The 23,273-nt window shown below is 39.4% G+C and overlaps 1 protein-coding gene across 1 annotated transcript in view; it reads right to left on the bottom strand.

The window, feature by feature from the left end:
- Positions 1-272: 272 nt before the first annotated feature.
- LOC131235693 (uncharacterized) overlaps positions 273-23,273 on the bottom strand; it is a 37,254-nt gene continuing 14,253 nt past the window's right edge. Inside the window, exon 2 of the mRNA XM_058232989.1 lies at positions 273-513. The gene's annotated coding sequence lies outside the window, so the exon portion shown is untranslated. The remainder of the gene's footprint in view (positions 514-23,273) is intronic.

Raw genomic sequence — 23,273 nt, forward strand, 5'->3', positions numbered from 1 at the left:
GCTCCTTCAGAGGGTGCGTCCAACCATGCCCACAAATTTATGCTACCACCCAAATGCTGCTTAAGCCATTTATGCAGGTAAGGTGCAGAAAATGAATTTTGGGTGGGGGGGTAAAAACGGTAAACATACAAAATTTTGATTAGAATATAGAAAAGGGTGCATTTGATTGTACCAAATATCATGATATTTAGCACCACACTAGACTGATTAATGATGAAGCATCATGATATTTGGTACAACCAAACGTGTGCCCTGAGAGAGTGGTGCAGAAATACAAAAGACAAAAGACTTGTCGATAAGGAGCAGCTCTTACAGAGATCCAATAAAACGGATATCTAAAGGAAAATAGAATCCTCTACAGCTTCACTGGAAAATCATTCTGCAGTATATTTGAAAAGTCCGCTGCCACGCAATTCAATTCTACAGGAACTATACAAGGGTTTAATTGCGCTAGTTGAAAGAACCTTCTATTCCACTTATGCTATGCTGCTCGCCAGGAGATCTACTTATACTCTGCCAAAGTAAAATCACTCCATGTCAGATAGGCAGAGGCTTGCTAACCCCACCTACACTCCACAATTTTACATTACACACAGCATGTGCAAACCTGCAATGTCTGTTGGACATCCAAGCCATTAGGTGGGTCCACTAAGCAAATGACTCAGGCATAAACCGTCATTGCTTTGGAACAGGTGTCATCTGCATCATCACCAGAGCATCACCAGACCAGCCTAATTTTTGCACCAGATAATGTTCGCAGTAGGACCCACCTTATGCACGGCTCCACTGTCCCACACAAATGCTGGGGGCTGCAAATTGTGCTGCATGTAAACATGTGTAGAGAAGGTGCTGGAGGACAACAAACCTCTCCTAGGCATTCAAGTATAAAGAAGAGACCACATAAGGTGTAAGCTAAGAAGGGGGACAGAATCCCATAATAGTTACACACCATTTTTAAAATGGTGGCGACTCATCCCCCAAAATGTGGCACTCATGTACAGCAATCCAGACCATGCACATCTCATAAAACACAATAATTAATAAATCCTAACTGCTCCTATCAAATTGATGGCTAAAAGTAGTGACTGGTCCGAGTTCCAAGGGCAAAGTCAGACAGCTACCATCATCACTACTGGTCAGAGTTCCAAGGGCAAGGTCAGACAGCTACCATCATCTTCCCCAGTTTAATATTTTTTGCTATGCCCCATCCACAATTGGGTCAGCGATTTGGACAGTCTGGATTGAGGTGCAACCATGCCATGTGCACAGATGAAGAGTCACAACCATTATTAAAATGGTGGTTAGGGTGTGTTTGGTTTTCCAATTTCGTATGAAATGCAAAGTAAATCAAGAGTCAAATACACTTGTAAAGAAAATAGGTAAAGTAAATTGTAATCATCACATTTTCACATTATAAAACTACCATAACAACCATTTTTACCATGATTTCTGGGAGAAACAAACATTGTAACAAAATCATCATTGCAGTCAAACGCAAGTGATGTCACCACAGAATTGCAAAAGTAATCATTACCCATTTACCATTGTAATTGGAAAACCAAACAGGCCCTTAACTATCATTGGAGTCAAAACTGTCAAAAAAGATAAGATGTGATATTGCTACAACTACAATATTTAGGTCTTGATGCTTGCGATATAAAAAGTAAAAAATATTGCTACAATTGTAATATTTAGGTATTCATGCTTGTGACAAAAAAAAAAAATGCAAAATTAAAGTATTCAGCAGTTTTTCAGGTCTTTCCATCTAATAAATCTGTACAAAAGATGGGAAGTTTGTGAAATTTCTACAGCTGAGAGAATATGAGTTGATACGTGGGATTTAACCAAAAGCTGCTAACAGTGAAGTGTGAACTGACAGTGGGTGTAGTAACAAGCTAACAAAAAAAAAAAGCTGCTAGCAGTTTTGTCCAGATTTTTCCCATCGAATAAGGGCCGCCATAATGGTTTCCAATGATAATACTGCTACTATTTTGTGTGCTTCATAGTGCAATGATGTGCCATCCCCAGCGTACATGCAGCAAACATGTATGGTGATCTTGACTGCTGATCTGCAGTCCATATAGATGAGCCATAGACCCATTCTTGTAGTGATTCAAGAGTTCGAACAATCTGATTGGGAGTTTTTCTTTTCTGAAGAGTACCAGAAACTTAACTACAACTCCAAACAAAAGAAACATGGCAATCTCTACTGTAGACATTGTTCAAAGTATCCCCAATATTATCCGTATCTCCAGCTCAACGATCTGGATAACACTAGTAGTATCAGAAATTCCAGGTATCGCCTTCATCACCAATATATCAGCGATATTTCAATAATATTGCCAATGTATCTAATGCAGGGGCATTTTCACACCGGGCTCGAGTGGGGTCACTTGTGGGATGCAGGGGCACACTCGGGGTGAGCAAGGCCTACGGGGGAGGTCTCGCGTTCGAGACTCCTCACCGGGGGTGATTAATGCGCATTTCACATCGGGCTCAAGTGGGGTAGCCTGTGGGATGCGAGGACACACTCGGGGTGGGCGGCCCATGTGAGGCAGCACCCATGTGATTTGGGGCCCACGAGGGGGGTTCGGCCGAGGTCCTAAACCATGAGATGTGAGGCCTGGGCTATGAGATAAAGGGATTAATTCGCCATACTCTAACAGTTCGAGCTTTTAGAGCAAGTGGTTAATTGTCCTGCATCAGTATCAATTTCGCCAAAAGAATGTTTAGTTCAAATAAAATTTAAATAAAATAAATAATCCATTTCAATTTTTTTTTATGGGTGCATGGCTGTATGATGAAATGCATGTTTGTATGTAAGTATAAATATGGATGGATGGATCGTGGATGGTTGGTTGGATGGATGGATGTGTGTGTGTTGGTCTGTGCGTTTGTGTGTGTGTGTGCACGTGCGAGTGCGTGTGTGCATGCATGCATGGATAAATGGATCATGCATGTGTTTGTTGTATGTATGTGTATACATCAATGCATGGATGGATGGATGGATCCACCATTTTCCCCAATGTTTCATTGGGTCAATGATAAATACTTTTAGGCCCCATTAACGGGATACTTATTATTTGATTCCTAAATATGTAAATACGTCTTTTCACTATTTACTTGATTCTTAAATATGCAAATATGTGTATTTTAGCATCTCTTAAAGTATCATTGAAAAATTCCACCATTTTCCCCATATTTCTCTAATGTTTCCCCAAGTCAACATTACATGCTTTTAGACTCCATGCTTCTAGACTCCAGTAGAGAGAAACTTGTTATCTATGCATCTTCTTTTGCAATTATTTTATTCCTAAATATGTGAATGTGTATTTTTGCATCTCCTAAAGTTTTATTGGTAAATTCCATCATTTCCTCGTGTTTCCCCAATGCTTCTCTTAGTCAGCGATACATTCCTTGTATCAACAATAATATCAGCAATATTGATACATGTTTCCATATCCCCAGCCAGTAATGCATGTAACGATACTGATACTAAGAACACTTATAGATGACCCCATTTGGGAATGTCGGAATTAGCTAGACGGAACATTCAACAAAAGGCTATGTTGCACCCACCTTGATGTCTCTGTGACATTTGTTCCATCCATCAAATGCAGCAGCTAGGTTAAAAGAGTCACATGGGGCAAAAAACACTCCTTACCTAACAAGTCTATGAAATCATTTTCATCTCTGCTCACATAGTGATGTTTATCCTGGGGGTTAGAATGAGATTGCAAATTTTGTTGAAAAGATGAATCACTGTGGCTTTGACACTAGATAACAGGCAAAACCAATCACACCTTCCACCATCACCCTCCTGGCAAACATAGAGGGAAAAAATAAAAAAACCTGTCCCTTGCTTTTGTTTCTGTTTCTGCTTCTGCTTCATTTCATTTCATTAACCCTCCCCTGCCAGATGAAAAAACATGCCTGAATAATTCCAAGGCCCAGCAACCGCCTCGATGAACCATCACAGTCAAGTTTCCAACATCCCGGGGAAGGACACTACCAAATCTACATCTTTCTTCTGGCTACATATTGCTGCCTTCCAGTTTCTCATTGTCCATTACTGAAACCACTTAGAAACATTCCTAAAGAGCACTCATTTGATCATATATTCTCTTAGTTACCACATCTATAAAACTTCCACATCACCAAAAGCTCTACTTTTTCTTTCCTTAAATATTATTAAAAAAAATTAAAAATTAAAAATTAAAAAAAAAAAAATTAATTTTAAATTTTTAAAATAAAAAATAAAAAAACAGAGACCAATAGGATTGCATAAGTGGTACCGCAGAACTCTTCCTCTAACATTGAATGGCACACTTCCCAACTAGGAAATAACTCTGCCATGGAACATTGAAAAGCCCAATCAATTCCAAAGGATTGGGGGAAAAACATCAAAAAGAAATCCAAATTATAGATACTTCCTCACAATGGATGAAAAGATAAGGCATCAGCTCCTGTTGGTTTGCACATGAAATCCATATTTGAGAGTCTACACTTTTCATTGTTTATAAGTTCTCCATGTATCTTTTTACCCCACCATCCAGCAAAATACTTCGGTTTTAGGGGTACCTCTTTCCCCGAACATTCGCAATAGAAGAGTGACCACTACCACAGAATGATGAGAACTCACCACTAATCCAATTCCACAACCATCCCTATTATGCCTAGACACCACTTCCTTTTGGAGATCCAACAAGTTATTGACAAAACAAAGTTTCCATCGTTTCTTAGATTTCTCCTAAAAATCAAAAACTCAAAACAAGCTTGGAGAAGCCCTATATCTGATGTTACGGTACAAATATCTGTCTAGATGCTACACTCTCCTGTCCCACCAAAAAATCCTCCCACATTCTTATTCTTTTAACAGAAACCACCATAGACGTAACAGCCCCATTGAAGACTTTACCAACAACATATTTTACCAGTGACATCACCAGTTCTTTTGAAACAACCTCACCCACACCTGGATCCATTAGCTCCAGAGACTTTACTCAGATCTCACCCTCTAACGCTAAAACCGATAGTGATACAGTGTACCTTCTCCAAATGGCTGAAGGATCATCACAAATGTCTACAATTTACTAAAAAGAGACTATTTCTCTCCTTGATTCTTCCTATATAACCAGCCTCCATCTAGCTTCAATCTTTTGAACCTCCACTTCGTCAAATTATCCTTTTTTTCTCACCCCTCCCCACAAGAAGCCCTCTGTGCACTGCTCCAACCTCTGCAACCCAACACCTGAATAAACTGGAAAATTAGAAAGCAAGGACTTCATCAATGTAATTCATGGACCCAAGTATAAGCAATGTTTTAAATATCATTATCGCGTAATGTATCACACCCTTCGGATACGGATACATATTGGTTATCGCATGGGATGTATCGGTTGTATCGTGTAATGTATTGCTATTGTTGGGAAACATGGGAACATTGAGAAATTGGTTGAATTTTTCAATGAAACTTCAATCCAGACATCAATACACACTTAAAAACCAAAACATTACAACAACAACAACAACAACAATATATATATATAGGGAAAAGGTACCATGCGCTCGACCTCACGAGTCCGTCCCATGAGGTCGAGTTGTGTGGGCCCCACCATGATGCGTTTCGAACATCTACCCCATCAATCAGATGTACCATTCCATCGTGGGCCTAGGTCTCAAAAATCAAGTCAATCCGTGACTTGTGTGGGCCACACCACATACAGAAGTGGAGAGGGGCCGTGCACCATTAAAACATTCATAACCATTTTTTGGGCCCACCAAGATGTGGTTTGCAAATCCAGCCCATCCATTATATGTGTCCCACTTGGATGATGGTTCAGACCAAGTTTCAGACGCATGCAAATTTCAGGTGGGCCCCACCAAGTGCTTTTATATGTTTTAACGGTGTCTTCACATGATTTTAGATGGTATGGCCCACCTGAGTTCCGTATACGGCTGATTTTTGGGATATCCCATAATTTAAAGGGGACCCATCAAATGCACGGTGTTGATGGTTGACACGCATCACGGTGGGGCCCACACAGCTCGACCTCACGGGAGCTTATCGTGAGGTCGAGCGCATAGTACCTTTTCCCATATATATATATATATATATATATATATATATATATATATTGCACATAATAGGGGTTTCCTTTGTATGGGGTCCTAATATATAAGCTTTCCAACTGAACTGATGCAAGTGTATTCAAAGTTTATTCATATAATTTATAAATGTAAGAAGACATGTATGGAAACATAAGCAATACATTCAAAAGCACAAGAAGAATCACTAGATCAGGATACATACATATTTAATTTTGTGTTTGGATACAAATATTGCAATTGATTTGCAAGAAATTGGGAAATTTTGATTTTTCTCAATTTTCCTCAACTTGACCCATCTCCCCTAAATTTCAAAATTGAAGTTCCAAATCCATGATTTTTCATGAAAAATATGAAGAATCATAGATTTGTAACCATTTGACACTAGTTTAACATGATTTACAACAAAAACATGGATCGAAAATCAAAAATGCTCACTAGATCAAAGAGGTGGGACATATTGCCACTACCTGTACGTTTCATATCACACAAGTGAGATACAAGATATATCGTGGGATATATCGTCGATATTTAAAACACCGAGTATAAGTAAATCCATTTGGAAATAGCTAAAATCTGAATTCAAATCTCTCTACCACCAGGTCCCATATGGAAAAAGAATTTTTGTTTCCCAACAGGAAACTAAGGTAAGAGATAGTAAAGGCTCTCTTTCGAATACCTCAAACCAATTGTTTATCTTTTGATGAAGGCCTCGACTGCCTTGATTCCAATGAAAGTGCTCTTACAGAGATTGACCTTTAATCCAGAGAACACCAAGTAACATCTTAAGATGTATCTATGATTTCTACTTGCTCAACCAAGTGTTGCAGAGAACAACAGTGTCATCGGCAAACTTAATGTGCGAGACAGACATCACCAGGTCACCTACGACAAAAACCTCATAAAAGCTTGCATTCCTCTGCTATGGAAACCGCACAGTAAGCCCTCCTAGTACAATAAAACAGCATGCTAACAGTCTAACTATTGCTCAAACAACTAGATGGTTAAACAGAAAATTTCCCGATGTCCATATTCACTGGATGAAATCAGATGGTCAAGATTGTTATATTAGTGTTTTGGAGCTATGGTCCAACCAGAAAAGAACATTTATTTGGAGAATCCATACAGTGGTACCAGTTGGGTGATGGATTAGTTGCTAATTAATCTAGAAAAGATGGTGAAGACACAACATAGCATGCATTTCACTTAACATGGTCCCTCCTAACATATATGGTATTGTAGGCTAGGAGAGGCAAAGTTGTCAAAATAAATAAACAAATACAGTAAACAACTTTGATGCCTGATATATATAAATAAATATAGTGTGAATTCCACATTTTCAGTCGAGGCACAAGCATTTTCCCGGTGAATTCTCCAGCCTGATGTGTCTGTTTCACAAAAATGATATATACACTTCTCATGTAAGTGACTTTTTAAAGCCCTGAAGCTTTCTTTATCGCCTCCAAGCCAAGTGTATGCCTCTCATCTTGAGGCCCCTTTAAAAGAATGCTCAAGAAAATCTTTTACCTTTTATGTCCAGAGACCAAACTGCTACTCAATCTCAAACCCTTTCCTTCGCATTTTAAGATAATATAATACGAAAAGTTCCATTGCTTCCTCAAAACTTGTTGAAAAAAAAAATCTACCCAGCAGCCTACCCACCCCCCTTCCAATATTGGCTCACCCTACAATAACAAGTTGCTGCTCCCAAGGGCCCGTTTGGGAGCGTCGATTTGGAACCCCCTGGATTTGAAATCCTCTTCTTGTGTTTGGCGCCCTGGATTCAGAATAAACTTTAATCCAAAAGTAGCTATGCATGGTATATTTACATGGTTTGAATTTATTTAAATCAACTTTAATATATCTAATTAGTGAACATATGTAATGTTTGACACAATGGTTGTAATAAGCCTGCTGAAATATATATATATATTTTGCTCGAAAATGATGAAATTCCAAGTCTCGGATGGGCCACAAGCACAAGATCACGTCCGAGTGACTAACCAACTATTTTTAACCGTTGATTTACATGGACAATGTTAGGACGGCGCTGATCATCATATTAAAGTAATTATAGTGATGCAATTGATAATCTAATTATTTTGGGATATCATTAGTGGGCCATGTGTCCAATAGATTAATAGTCTGGTGACACACATGTTATAAATGCAACTCTTGGAAAGATTTTAGATGTAATCCAAGCTTTCACCGTGGATTTCAAACCCCCTATTTGAGGGGATTTGAAACCCCCTGGATTTGAAACCCGCAGTTACTTTATGGTGCCAAACAACCAGGGGATTTGAAACCCCCTCAAATCCCCCCAAATCCATGGTGCCAAACGACCCCTAAATCTACCATCTCGTCCGAATCCTTTGCCACAAACAACACCACAACCAAAGTCTTTGTTTGTAAACCTAGTTCACTGTTCTCACTGTTTGGAACTCTAACAGCCTGTTTGCTACTTGGGGAATTTTATTCCCTGATGCTTATGTTTCCCAGGAAACCTAGAAAAGGGAAACTGATTTCCAGAAATAGTTAAATTCTATTTGGTTGAGACAATGGAATTGTTGGGAAAGTCAGAAATATGTTTGGTCAGCACTTGGAAAATCCAGGGCAAAGTCTGCGATTATATTTTAAAACATATCAGTGGGACTACTGTGAGAGCATGTGACTGATTCTATCCACTCACCAAGGGAGACACGTGATGCATGGAATTGTGTGCCGTATACACATTATGGGGTCGTAAAGGTCACAACGGCCGTTATGGAAAAATTGACCTGTAAACAGTCCGTTAATATATACATATATATATATATATATATATATATATATATATATATATATATATATATATATATATATATATATATATTATTATTATTTTAAAAATATAAAGTTGTAAAGGCCTTGTAATAGTCCATTACAGGGCTGGTACATTTTTTTTAATTAAAAATAAACAAAAAAGAGACTGCAACAGTCCCCACAACAGCCGTTACACCCCGTGTCGTAATTCGTAAAGGTAAGGGTGGTGCCCGTTATAGCCACCATTACCGTTACAGAATACCTTGGCATGGATGATTCTAAAGTATGAGGTTTGTCATTTTCATGCATGAATACGTGGGACAAATACAAGCCGTTCATCAAGCAGACCAAAGGATGTACAGACCATTCGCTTAACCATGCATTCATCAAGCAGGTTTCATGATGCACAGAACAGTGTAAATTTTAATTATGGAATGTTTACGAGTTAACATGTGACAGATCCAAGCCATTCATCAAGTGGTCTACATGAAACATGTACCACACAAAAGGACATATTCAAGCTGTTCATTAAGTGGGCCTCATGGTTCATGGACCAAAATGTGATTTAAAGGACAGATCCAACCCATTCATGGAACAAGAAGAAGGAACAACAAAATAAAAATATTTTGAAATAATTTTTTTAAAAGAAAAAAAAAATGCCAGCCGCTGAGGAGATTTTGTTAATGAAATAAGAAAAATAAAAATTAGTTGGGATAAGACTTAGATATGATGGTGGTGGTGATAACGACATCAACACAATGATGATGAAATAAGAAAATAAATATCACAGAAATTGTTATTCATCTGCACCATGTGACGAAATTCAAAAAACAAAAATGTTAAATTTCTTGAATATTAAACAAAAATATTTTGTTAGTGTGCACACAGATTCGTATACACCTGAGGTGTACACAATACTGATGGTGTACACAGATTCTTGTGCAGCTGTGATGTACTGTATTAGGAGATTATGCTTAGGTTTCCTAATCTTAGTTAGTCTCCATCTCTTTCAGTTCCTTATTGTAATCTAATTGAAATTACAGATGTAATTAGGCTTATAAATAAAGGTTTTCAGGGAAGAAGAGGAGGTACGAAGAACATCATCTCTATTCCTCTTCAATCTCTCCATCTTCTCTTTCTTCATATTTCCTCTCATTTGCAATTATGCAGGGTTTGTGAGTTTCCCAGCTTCTCACAATAATTATTTCCCCAATATAGGGAAATAATTCCCAAACTAAACAGAAAAGATGGGGAGAGTGGGAAAATAATTCCAACAAGAAGGGATGTGGGCAAACAGTCTTGAATAAACTGTGAAGAAAACTTTCCAAAAAGCTTTTCCCCAGCAAACCAAACATAGAAAACTTCCCAAAAAGCTTTTCCCCAGCAAACCAAACATAACAACTCAAGACCCCTCTACAAGCTTGTAGAAGGTAGTGAAGTTGTGAAACTAGAATAGGCTCTCAGGACCCTCCATCATCATATTTTAAATTTTCAACTGTAACTTCCTCTAGATCATAAAAACCCCGCTTAGGTCTTTTAATAATTTTACGTTCTTTTGAAAAAGAAAAGACAAATAAAACGAAGCACAACGCAGAGATTGCCCAATGCATAATTGCAAGGGTAGGGACTAAATTTTTAGCCTCATGAACTCCAAGACCTCTAGAATAGTATAACACACCAGACCCAGTAGAGTTGACCAAAGAACCCAAACAGGAACAATTGTGCACATCCCCTCCCTTCTTCCCACCAATAGAGACGCACCCTGCAGAATCAAACCCATTCTTGAGAGACTAAAAGCCATCCATGCATCCATATCCTAATGAACAATGCAGCTCCTCGAAATATTAATATGAGATGACCCCGAAACACATGACATGATTGCATTAAAAGCATCAACTCCCTGGAAAAACAATAATCATATAATTAAACCTAAAAACCCTAATGGGGATATCAGAGGACCTACTCGGGTGTACCAGAGATGGAGACAACCACCTACATCGACGCAACTTTCTTCGTGGATGAGAGACGAGTTCCAGATGGGGCCCGCCGGGCCATTTTGAAGATCCCACATGCATTGGATGTGCATCAGGAAGACCCCACTTTGGGATGATGCATGTGGGCTGCTTAAGAGATCATTTTAGTCATATGATTTCTATTTCGTGTCAATTCAATCGTTGGATCTTGTCAATCAGGCCATCAGGCCACTAGATCTTTTAGATCTGGACCCCTTAAACTATGATCTTACTTTCTTTATATTTTTTGTTACTTTTTGGAGTTATTTAATAGTTGAAATTGATAATAAATGTTTTAATTTTCTTATTTTGGATAATGGGTCACTTTACTTAAGTGAGTGGCATAGTTGTAATTATACTGGATTTTTAATTCTGAATTTTAAATTATAAAAGCACAGGGGAGGTGGAGTTCCAACCCTAGTGGAGATTTGAGAACAAAAAATAAGAAGAGAGAAGTTCTCTTGTGTAAAGGAATTTTCCTCCTTATTTTCTAGGGTTTTTTGAGGAACCATCCCTTCCAATTAAATTGTGGAAGGGTGGAAGCTTGTTTGGTAGTGGATTCCCCAAGGTACATCCTTCCTCTTTCTTTTCTTCAAAAGGTATTTTTCTTCTTCTTCTCTTGTCTTCCTCTTTTCCTTTCCATTACAACCCTTCTAAACCCTAGATCTTCAATTTCCTCTTTTTCCCAATTTCTAAAAACCCTAATTCCAAAATTCTCAATTCTCATGAACCCCGATTTTTCAAATTTCAGACTTTCCCCTTCCTAACCATAAACATAAAACTTACAAATCTGTCCCTTGAGTGTGGAACGTGCCTATGCTAAATTAGAAGTTCTATCATTCCATCGAACCTAGGTTTAATTGATTTATGTGATTTCTTAGCATGCAGGCATGTGATTTAGGTTAAATTAGATTTTATTTCATATTGTTTACTCGTAATTACTTGGTAAGTTAGCATCTTTTGTTAATTGAATTAAAAGATGCTCACCAAGTAATTAAGAGTAAACAATATGAAATAAAATCTGATTTAACCTAAATCAGATGCACACATGCTAAGAAATCACATAAATCAATTAAAACTAGGCTCGATGGAGGGATAGAACTTCCAATTTATCATAAGCACGTTCCACACTCAAGGGACAGATTTGTAGGTTTTATGATTAGGGTTAGAAAGGGAAAATTCTGAAATTTGAAAAATTAGGGTTCATGGGAATTGAGGATTTTGGAATTAGGGTTTTTAGAAAAAAAAAATTGAAGATCTAGGGTTTAGAAAGTTGTAATGGAAGGGAAAAGAGGAAGACGAGAAGAAAAAGAAAAAAAAATACCTTTCGAAGAAGAGAAATTAGGAAGGATGTACATTGGGGAATCCACCACCAAACAAGCTTCGACCCTTCCACAATTTAATTGGAATGCAGGGTTTCTCAAAAAACCCTAGAAAATAAGGAGGAAAATTCCTTCACACGAGAGTTTCTCTCTTCTTCTTTTTTCTTCTCAAATCTCCACTAGGGTTGGAACTCCATCTCCCCTGTGCTTTTATAATTAAAAATTCGGAATTAAAAATCCAGCATAATTACAACTATGCCACTAACTTAAGTGAAGTGGCCAATTATCAAAAATAAGAAAACTAAAACATTTATTATCAATCTCAACCATCAAATAACTCTAAAAAATAACAAAAAATATAAAGAAAGCAAGATCATAGTCCAATGGGCCAGATCTAAAAGATCTAGTAGCCCGATGGCCTGATCGACAATATCCAACGATCGAATTGACACGAAATAGAAATCATATGACTAAAATGATCTCTTAAACAGCCCACATGCATAACCCCAAAGTGGGGTCTTCCCGATGCACGTCCAATGCATGTGGGATCTTCAAAATGGCCCGGCGGGCCCCATCTGGAACTCGTCTCCCATCCACAAAGAAAATTGCGCTGATGTGGGTGGTCGTCTCCGTCTCTGGTACACCCAAGTAGGTCTCCTCTGATGTCCCCATCAATTCCCCTCGACTGAGGAGATTTCGCCTCTCGCGAAATAAAGTTGCGGTGATGCTCGAGGAGATCCGGGTCTCGTCGCTGAAGCTCTGCCTCTGTGATCCACGTAATGTCTGATTTTCGTATGCCCTTCCACTTAAAAAGGTAACTCCTGATAACCATCATGTCGTGTGGAAACCGCTTCTTCATCTAAGATATCCTCTATCTCCTCTCTTCTCATAGGTATGGATGGTACGGATGGTAAAGGTTGAGAAGAGGGGTCAGGTAATGGCCATGGGTTTTAGGACAAGTCAGGGGCATCATCATCAAAGTTCATGTGAGGGTTAGGGGAAGGTCCATGAAACAGTATAAGATCTTCTACATTAAAGGTGGAACTGATACTCATGTTAGGTGGAAGATCTATCAAGTAAGCATTCGAACCCAATCTTTTCAAGATTTTATATGGTCAAGTGTTACGGGCTTGTAATTTTTTTTATGGTTTCTTTATGGAAACCTTTTTGCACGTATTTTAATCATGGTTTCATCACCCATAACAAACTCTTTAAACCTATAGTGTGAATCAGCAATCATTTTGTATGTTTCAATACTTATATTGATTCTTTTTCTAATCTCCACATCCAAGTCATGCATATGTTGTGTATATGCATGTGCACACTCTGAAAGCTTATGAAACACAGACAAAGGTATGCAATCTATAGGGGTCCTAGGCTCATCTACTTGTCTTTCCAAATCCACTTCCTCCCCAGGACTCATTTGATCGTGGTGAAGGTTTGGCAAAGTCAATGCATGAATGTCCCGCACGAGTGTAAGCTCATCCGGTATGTCCTCTAGAATAACAACAGTGGACTCCTCCAATACCGGACTCACCTCAAATGGTAACTCTACACTAACCTCGGGTGTAACCTCGGGTGGCATCTCCATAATAACCTTACGTGTGACCTCACTTGCCACGTGGGCATACAATGTCAAATCAGTTTTAGTCTCTCTTTTAGACTCTTTGGCATTAACTATAGGAAGAGACTCAAGCTGGAGTTTTGTCACACCTTCAGTACCACATTTCTTGACATCCTCCTTTTCCGAGGTGCTTTTGGGCAGGAGAGGCTTCAAGACAATCCTTTTGCCTCCATATAGAAACGAACACGTATTCAAGCAACCGAACAATGGTGCGTCCCTGTCATACAACTAAAGCCTGCCCAAAATGATCGGCCTATATCCATAGGCCAAACATCGCACCACAACGTGTCCGTATATGAACCAAACTAGATGAGAATGGGACAACGCTGAGAAACCAAAATCGAAGATGCGTCAACCCATGAGACTCGATAGGACTGAGGGTGAGGAACGACTAGCATACCTAAGCGGCCCACGGTGCTAGCAGAGACCACATTGATGCAACTGCCATTATCAATGATCACCTTACAGTTTTTGCCACCACACTTGGCATAAGTGTGGAAAATTGAATTCATGCGCCAATCATCACTTTCTACAATCTGACTTAAGGCGTGGCTAATAATTGCAAGTGGCACAATCTCAATTTGATCCCCGACTTGTGATTGGACATCTTCCCCAGTGCTGGGGTTCACCTACAGGGAGGCTTCAAGCTGATTGACACGCGCATTGATCACAGTTAATTGAGTTGTGGTGGTCCTATTGTACGCTTCAATAGTCATCAGACAGTTGTTGATAGTATTAAGGGCCTCGACAATCTATTCTATATTCATAGTGGGATGTAGACCAAAGCCACGTCCATAACGAGTAGACATGCACGAGGTAACTCTTAGGGGAAAACTTAAATCCTAGGGTAATGTTATGACAAAAACAAAACCAACCTAGAAATCAAGTTGGACACACTAGGGACACTAATCAGAAAAATCAGCAAGTCGCTACCCTTAGATGTTATGTTGAAAATTCAGCAGGATGGTAATCCGAGGGTGCCAAACTGAAAATTCAGCAAGAGTGTAATCTGAAAATCACAAACTGAAAATTCAGCAATGTGACAACATGATATTACTATGCTGAAATTTCAGCAATGGTATTAGTGGAAACGCTAACTGAAAATTCAGCAATAGGATACTTCCAAAAAAAAATCAGCAATACAATCTTATATGCAATGTATGCTCTACTAACCCTAGATGTGACTCCAACCTAGATGTAACACAAAAATCCTATGCTAAACCTATGTGTCCAATACCAAATTTGATACAGGACACATGATTTAATGCTAACATGCAACGTGGAGATTTTGAAAGAGTTCATAAAATAATTCAATTAACAAAAAATGTTAACCCACCAAGAAATTAAGAGTAAACAATATGAAATAAAATCTGATTTAGCTTAAATCACATGCCCGCATGCTAAGAAATCAAATAAATCAATTAAAACTAAGCTCGATAGAAGGATCGAACATCCAATTTAGAATAAGCACGTTCCACACTCAAAAGATAGATTTGTAGGTTTTATGATTAGGGTTAGAAAAGGAAAAATCTGAAATTTAGAAAATTAAAGCTCATGAGAATTGAGGTTTTTAGAAATTGGGAAAAATAGGAAATTAAAGATCTAGGGTTTAGAATGTTGTAATGGAAGAGAAAAGAGGAAGACATGAGAAGAATAATAAGAATTTGATACAGGACAATTAACCACTTGCTCTAAAAGCTCGAACTGTTAGAGCATGGCGAATTAATCCTTTTATCTCATAGCCCAGGCCCCATATCACATGGGTTAGGACATTGGCCGAACCCCCTCGTGGGCCCCAAATCACATGGGTACCGCCTCTCACAGGTGGGGCTCACCTCACACAACTCGCCCACCCCGAGTTGATGCAAGACAATTAACCACTTGCTCTAAAAGCTAGAACTGTTAGAGCATGGCGAATTAATCCCCTTATCTCATAGCCTAGGCCCCACATCGCATGGGTTAGGACCTCGGCCGAACCCCCCTCGTGGGCCCCAAATCACATGGGTATCGGCCGAAACCTCCCCCCCCCCCACGGTGGGCCCCAAAGCACATGGGTACCGCCTCACACGGGCCGCCCACCCCGAGTATGTCCCCACATCCCACAGGCTATCCCACTTGAGCCCGCTGTGAAATGCTCCTGCATTAATCACCCCCGGTGAGGAGTCTGGAACATGAGACCTTCCTCGTGAGCCCCAAATCACATGGGTACCGCTCACCCCGAGTGTGCCCCTACATCCCGCAGGAAACCCCACTCAAGCCCGGTGTGAAAATGCCCCTGCATTATAATAATACATTTCGAAGAAGAGAGAGGAACGATGTACCTTGGGGAATCCACCACCAAACAAGCTTCTACCCTTTCCACAATTTAACTAGAATGGAGGGTTTCTCAAAAAAACCTAGAAAATAAGGAGAAATTCCTTCACACATGAGAGCTTCTCTCTTCTTTTTTCTTTCATAATCTCCATGTTGCATGATAACATTAAATCATGTGTCCTGCATCAGACCCCACCATCGATGCATGGGTCTCTCCCCACGCAGAAACACCAAGAGAGACAGGCATTCAACCCTTCACTCGCACCTCCAAATCATCATCATAATCATCTACACCTAATCCACATTAATTGGGGCACGCTGCATGAATCATATACCAATATTCCAATTTATCAAACCATAAGTCACCAAATATTTTCTTATTACCTTCACCCACATCCTTTTTGGCCTTCCCCTTGCCCTTTTATACCCTTCAACTTGAACCACCTCACTCTTAGCTGGGGTAGCTCTGTCTAAGTCTACTTTCCCTCATCTTATTACCTTTTGGGCTACTCTTGAATTCCCTTGAATGCATTCATTTTCTATCTTTCCTCTTCTTGCCACTCATCTATCCCAACAACCTCATTTCAACCACACTCATTCTACAAACATGTCATTCCTTGATACATGTTGTTCCTTGATTACCCACATTCTATCTCATGAATCATGGCTGGTCTTGTAGTTTTCCTATAAAATCTCCCCTTCGATATGGTTAGTTTGGCAATGATTACATAAAACTCCAAAGACACATTATCCACCCAGCTCTAATTCTATGAGCAATATCCTTCTCAATCTCTTTGTTCTCATGAAATATCGACCCAAGATATCAGACATGGTCATTTTGTTCTTGGCCATCAATAACTAATTCCTCATTTCCACTCCTATTGGAACTAAAAGTATAACCCATATACTTTGTTTTTGTCTAGCTAATTTTAGAACCTTTAAATTCCAATGCATCCCTCCATAGTTTTAGCTTTGCATTTACCCCTCACCTTGACTTGTCAATCAAAAATGCTATCTACAAACAACATACACCATGGGTTTCTTTTCTCTCAGCGTGTGATTTTCTAATAAAGTTTCCATTACTTCTCAAAAAATAAAAAACAACATACACCACGGGACCTCCTCCTGTAAATCTGTAGTTACTCATCCATAACCAATGTAAAAAGATACAAACTCAACACTGACCCCTCATGTAGGCCTACCGGCAGCTCACTTGTCTCTATACTAGTGACCTCAACTTAGAAACTGCTCCTCCATACATGACTATAATCATGCCAATATCTCCTCTCTAGACTCCTTTCTTTCCTAACACTTGCCATATTATCTTTTTCTAACCAAACACCCACAGAATTATCTCTACCGACCCTATCTTATGCTTTTCCAAGATGCGGAAATTATCCTCTCCCTAAACTTCTCCATCAAGCCATCAACTGTCTATTAAGCAAATACCCTTGACGGTTGACTTTGCTAGCATAACCCTAGACTGATTTTCTAATTCATTCGTCTCATGCCTTAATCTTTCCAAATCGCAATCTCCCAGATTTCCATAGTATGGATCATAATTTAATCCTATAATAGTAGGTCTCCTTTGTTCTTATAAATGGGTAATACAGTAGTTTTCTCATGAATCCTACTTATACCTCTAAATATAAATGTAAATATTATGAGTTTATAAACCCCCTAAAAATTTCCTTCCCAACAGACCTCTTTTTTTGCAAAGAGCATTCTCACCCAACAAATCCCATTGTTTGCTAAAGGGTCCACACTACCATATCATGTGATAGTGTCAAAGGCCAAGAAGAGTAGTATCCAAGAGGGTTGCCTAGCTGAAAAGCAGACAGCTGCCGGCTTTTTGAGAAATGAGAATTATATAGGAACAAGAATAATCTTTGATTCTCTTTTGAAAAAAGAGAATTTGATTTCTTTGGAGTAACGAGACTATTTGAATTATTGGAGAAAGAATCACAGTAAAGGTGGGGCTCAAGAATTGATGTGTATCCAAATCATAGGAGCTAGAAATAACCAATATGCTCAGATTGTCATATGCCACTCCTTGGCTAAGTGGTACGCAGGCAGGCAATTCCCGACTTAGCCAGCTATTACACTATGAGGTGTTGTTGGCTGTTGGCCAAGGCGCTATCGCATTTTACTAATAAGCTTTGAAGACATGCTGAAAAACAATGAACATCACCTCATGGAACATCAGAGGGGTGGAGCAGCAGGAGATTTGGTGATGAAAAGGAAACCATATATAATCTTAATTTGGATGATCATTATATGGGGCCTGGATCAAGTACGTAGCCACATTGGAAGACCCCACATGCATGTTTATGCATCTTGGAAGACCCCACACTAGAAAGATGCATATGGGCAACATATAGGAGCTTATTGGACACATCTAGACCGTTGGATTAAGTGGACGCTTTCATCGGACCGTTGGATTTTGCACTTTGGATCATTCGGACTGTTGGCCGATCTTGATCATTGGGCCATCTTGGCCATGGACATCATGGGACATTAGTTTAGTGATTTTATTTATTTTATGGGTTGTTTTATGTTTTAGTTGATTTAGAGGGTATTTTGGATATTTTAGAGTATTAAGGGTGCTATCAAAAGGGATATTAAAGTTTGGACGTGTGAATGCCCTAGCATTATTATGCACTGAAATAAACTTCTCTTTTTTGCTTTAAGCAAAGAAAAACCTCATGTGATTGGAGTTGGTGAAGCCATGGAGTGATTCCAACTTATATCTCTTATTCTCTTCCTAAAAGGTATTCTCTTCACTTTTCTATTTCTCTCTATTTCTTTTCCTTTTATTTCCACCAAAATCCCATCCCCATCATCTCTAAGCCATCCAAACCTAGACCGTACCCAAACCGTACAACTGTGCGGACCCCCACCCTGCCCGTACGACTGTAGGAACGTGACGGTACAGCCAGCCCATTCCACACTTCTCTCCCTCTTTGATCCCTCATCCTTTCCCCTTAAATCTCATCACCCTAAGCCTAAAACTCTGACCTTAGAAACTAGATTCCAAAAATCCTACTTTCTAAAAACCCTAATCCCCAAATCCTAGCTTCCCGAATCACAAAACCCTAACCTAAAATCTCACAAATCTCTAAATCCTAGCTTCCCTAATCCCAAAACCCTAATCCAATTCCTCAATTTCCTAGTTCCTAAAACTAATTCTAACCTACCAAAACCCTAACAAAGCCAAGTGAACTAAGATTAATCCCTATGCTAAATGGAAGCTCTACCTTCCACAAGTCCTAATTGATTCAAATCTTCTAAGATCTCATTGCGGGATTGTTGTTTGATTTGAACTCGAGCATATTTAATACTTGAATTCTTTAAATTTGTGATAGATTAGTTTTATTTTATGCTTTGATTTCTCTAATTAATCAATTCTTTGATTTTATTGCTTCATCTTATGTTAAACGACCTGTCCTACATCAGATTTTGGCACCAAAGACTAGGGTTTAGTGTGGTCCTCAAAATAGCATAGAACTTTCATGTTGCATTTAGAGTAGGTTTTTCATGTTGTCGTGTCTAGGATTAGCAGTCTTCCCATTCTCATCACATTGCATCCAAAGTCTTTAGTTCTTAGGTTCCCCATTAGATCCTCGGTTTATGCCCACTCGCACTGGGCGTGGTTTTGGTCTACACCCCATGATGAGTTTGGAACAGCTTACCGAGGCTATCAATGTTGTGAGCAACCATCTTGCAACTCTTGAGGCCCAAGGAAGAACCACCAACAGCCAACTGGCGGCAACCCACACTCGCATAACCCAGTTGGAAACTTCCCTCCAGGCAAACCCAGACGATGGGGAAGATGTCAATCTCAAGCGGGAGGTCAAGTGGGAGGACATGGAAGAGGTCGTAATTGAGGTGTTGGCCGTGGTGGGGTGCGTACCCAGCCACCCCTTGGAGATTATCAAGACCACCGTGATCCTGATGAGCGAGTAATGAAAAGTGTGAAAGTTGAGGCTTCAAACTATAATGGTCACTTAGACTCCAAAGCCTTCCCTGATTGGCTTACAGACATGGATCATTATTTTGAGTGGTACGATATGCCCGATCGTCGTCGGGTGAGGTTCACCAAGACGAAGTTGGTGGGCCAAGCCAAGTTATTTTGGACAAATGTCAGGTGAAAGATGGAGAGGTCTAGAGATGACTCGATCTCACTGTGGACCGAGATGAAAGGCATCTTAAAGGAAAAGTACATTCCTCTCTCTTACCGCCAAAAGCTTTTGTATCAGTGGCAATCCTTTCATCAAGGATCAATACCCGTGGCTGATTGCATCACCAAGTTTGGTGAATATATAATGCGTTGTAACATCGAGGAAGACTCATTAATGACCCTTTCCCGTTTCAGGATGGACCTCCGACCCGAGCTCATTCCTCACGGCATCAACACCCTAAAGCATGCCTACCAGTGGTACAAGAACTTGAGCAGTATCTGAAACCGCAATTCATGAGGCGATTCAAATTTCTTGAATCCAATGTCAGGCCACACCCCAGGGAGGTAAGCCTAATTTTGGAAGTCAATCCAAAGCCCCTACTGGTGCTCAATCCAATAATAGGGATATGAAGGGCAGTCTAGCAAGTACCAACTTGAGGGCAAGTGAGCAAACGCAGTGTTACAACTGTCAAGGATATGGTCATTTCGCATACCAGTGCCCCACGAAAGAGCGAAATAAGGCCCTCGTGATTGGTGAGTTTGATGTGGATGATCAGGGCGATTGCGAAGGAGAAGAGTATCAGCCTAAGATTGGTACCAGTGATGAAGAAGATGGAGTTGAAACCGTGCCACTTGCAGTCGTCAGATGCACCTTAGCCCATGCTAAAGAGAGTGAAGATTGGTGCAGGAATTCAATTTTCCACACTTACGTTAAGGGGGGCACTTGGATCATAAGCTGCTTAAGATAAGCTACTTATGCCACAAGTAGCTTATCTTAGTTTCTACTTGTTAAGAAGATACATATGTTTACCAAACTTATCAGCTTCTCCTCTCTTTCGTCTCTTCTAGTGCTGCTCTCTAGCAACTTTTGAAAAGTAGAAAAGTTTTTTAACAAATTAAATAGAGTGATTAAGTACTTTTAAGTAAAAAAGTTACTTATAACTAATCGTAAACCAAACTTACTTATCTGAAATAAGTCACTTATCTACTGTTGTAAGTAGAAAAAGTAACTTATTTGGTGGTATCCAAATGGGCCCTAAGTGTGGCAATAAAAACTACAAGGTGATAATTGATAGCGATAGTTGTAGCAACGTGGTTCCCGCTTGGGTTTGAAACTCATTCATCACCCTCAGCCCTATCGAGTTTCATGGGTTTGCGTCATCGACAATGGTTTCTAAGCAGTGTCTTGTTCCCATTCAGTTTGCTTGCTTCCTACAAAGACACGTTGTGATGCACATCATTTTGGGCAGACCTTGGTTGTATGTCCATGTATGAAAAAAATAAAAATAAATAAAGCTAAATTCTCTTCCACCCAAAAGCACCCCGGAGAAGGAGGATGTCAAGAAGGGTGATCCAAAAGATGTGAGGAAGTCTCTGCCTAAATCTCTCCACATAATAAACACCAAAGAATTTGAAATGGAGACTAAAGTTGATTCTGGTGTTGGAGAGTTTAGCAATGTTTTCCCTGATGACCTATTGGATGAGCTTCCACCATGCGGGACATTCAACATGCCATAGATCTTGTCTGCAAGTCAACTCAACCAAACATTCCTTACTACCGAATGAACCATGAGGAGCATGCGGAGCTGAAAAGACAAGTTGATGAGCTTCTTAGAAAATGGTTCATTTAGGAGAGTTTGGGTACATGTGTCATGCCAGCCCTCCTCACGTCTAAGAAAGATGGCACCTGATGCATGTGTTTGGACAGTCAGGCCATCAACAAGATCACAATCAAGTATCAGTTTCCTATGTTGCATCTTGATGACGTGTTGCATATGATGGCAAACACCACAATCTTTTCCAAGATTGACATCAAAAGCGGATATCATCAAATACGTATTTGACGAAGAGACGAATGGAAGACAGCCTTCAAGCCGAATAATAGGTTATGTGAGTGGTTAGTCGTGCCTATTGGCTTTACCAACGCTCCGAGCAATGTTCAAGTTGTCGGTATCGCTACAAGTTTCGCTAACTGGAGATAAAGATATAATATCGTTATCGCCGATAATATCGCCGATAACCAAAAATGTGGAGAAAAAGGGAAAAGCATGGGGAAAATGATGGAATTTTTCAGTGAAACTTCAGGGCATGCCTAAATACACATTTACATATTTAGGAATTTAAAAAAAAAAAATTATAAAATAATGCATTAAATAATAAGTTTTCATTTAATGGGGTCCAAAAAACATGAGCTACCTTAAGAAATCACTCCAATTATAATCAAAATGGGTTTATATAATACAAATGCAGCTAGCATATAATAATTAAGACATGTAAAAATTAATGAACTAAAAAAGTACACCTTTCTTGGTACATGGAATCTATATAATGGTATACTTGGTGATGTACGGCTTGGATATGGCACTTGTCCATCATACTGGTGCATCCATCTAGTTTTCTAGATCATTTTATGATATAAGCCCAAAAAATAGGTAGATCCAGATCTCAAGTGGACCACATCACAGGAAACAATGTTGATTGAATGCCCAGCCTTAAAAACTTCTTAGGGGCCACAAGTTTTGGATCCAATTGGTATGTGTGACCTAATCAACAGGTTGGATGTCAAATAAACATTACAATGGACCCTAGGAGGTTTTTAATGGTGGACATTCAATCACCACCGTTTCTTGTGGTGTGGTCCACCTGAGATTTATATCTGCCCAATGTTTTGGATCAAGATTTAAAATGATATAGAAAAAAATGGATAGACAGTGTGGATCAAATAAATAAGTCACGATTGGACCCACATAGTACCAACCAATAGCCATCTGGATGCAGCAACATAACAAGCCAAACCACATCCTGGTTTAAGGACTTTGTGGTAACCACCGCAACGCATGTATTTTATCATGTTGCCAAGAAAAAGGTGGCTACTGGACAGTGTTCCATGGGCCCACCATGATATATGTGAG

This window comes from Magnolia sinica, chromosome 19, assembly GCF_029962835.1.
Source record: "Magnolia sinica isolate HGM2019 chromosome 19, MsV1, whole genome shotgun sequence".
NCBI classification, from domain to species: domain Eukaryota; kingdom Viridiplantae; phylum Streptophyta; class Magnoliopsida; order Magnoliales; family Magnoliaceae; genus Magnolia; species Magnolia sinica.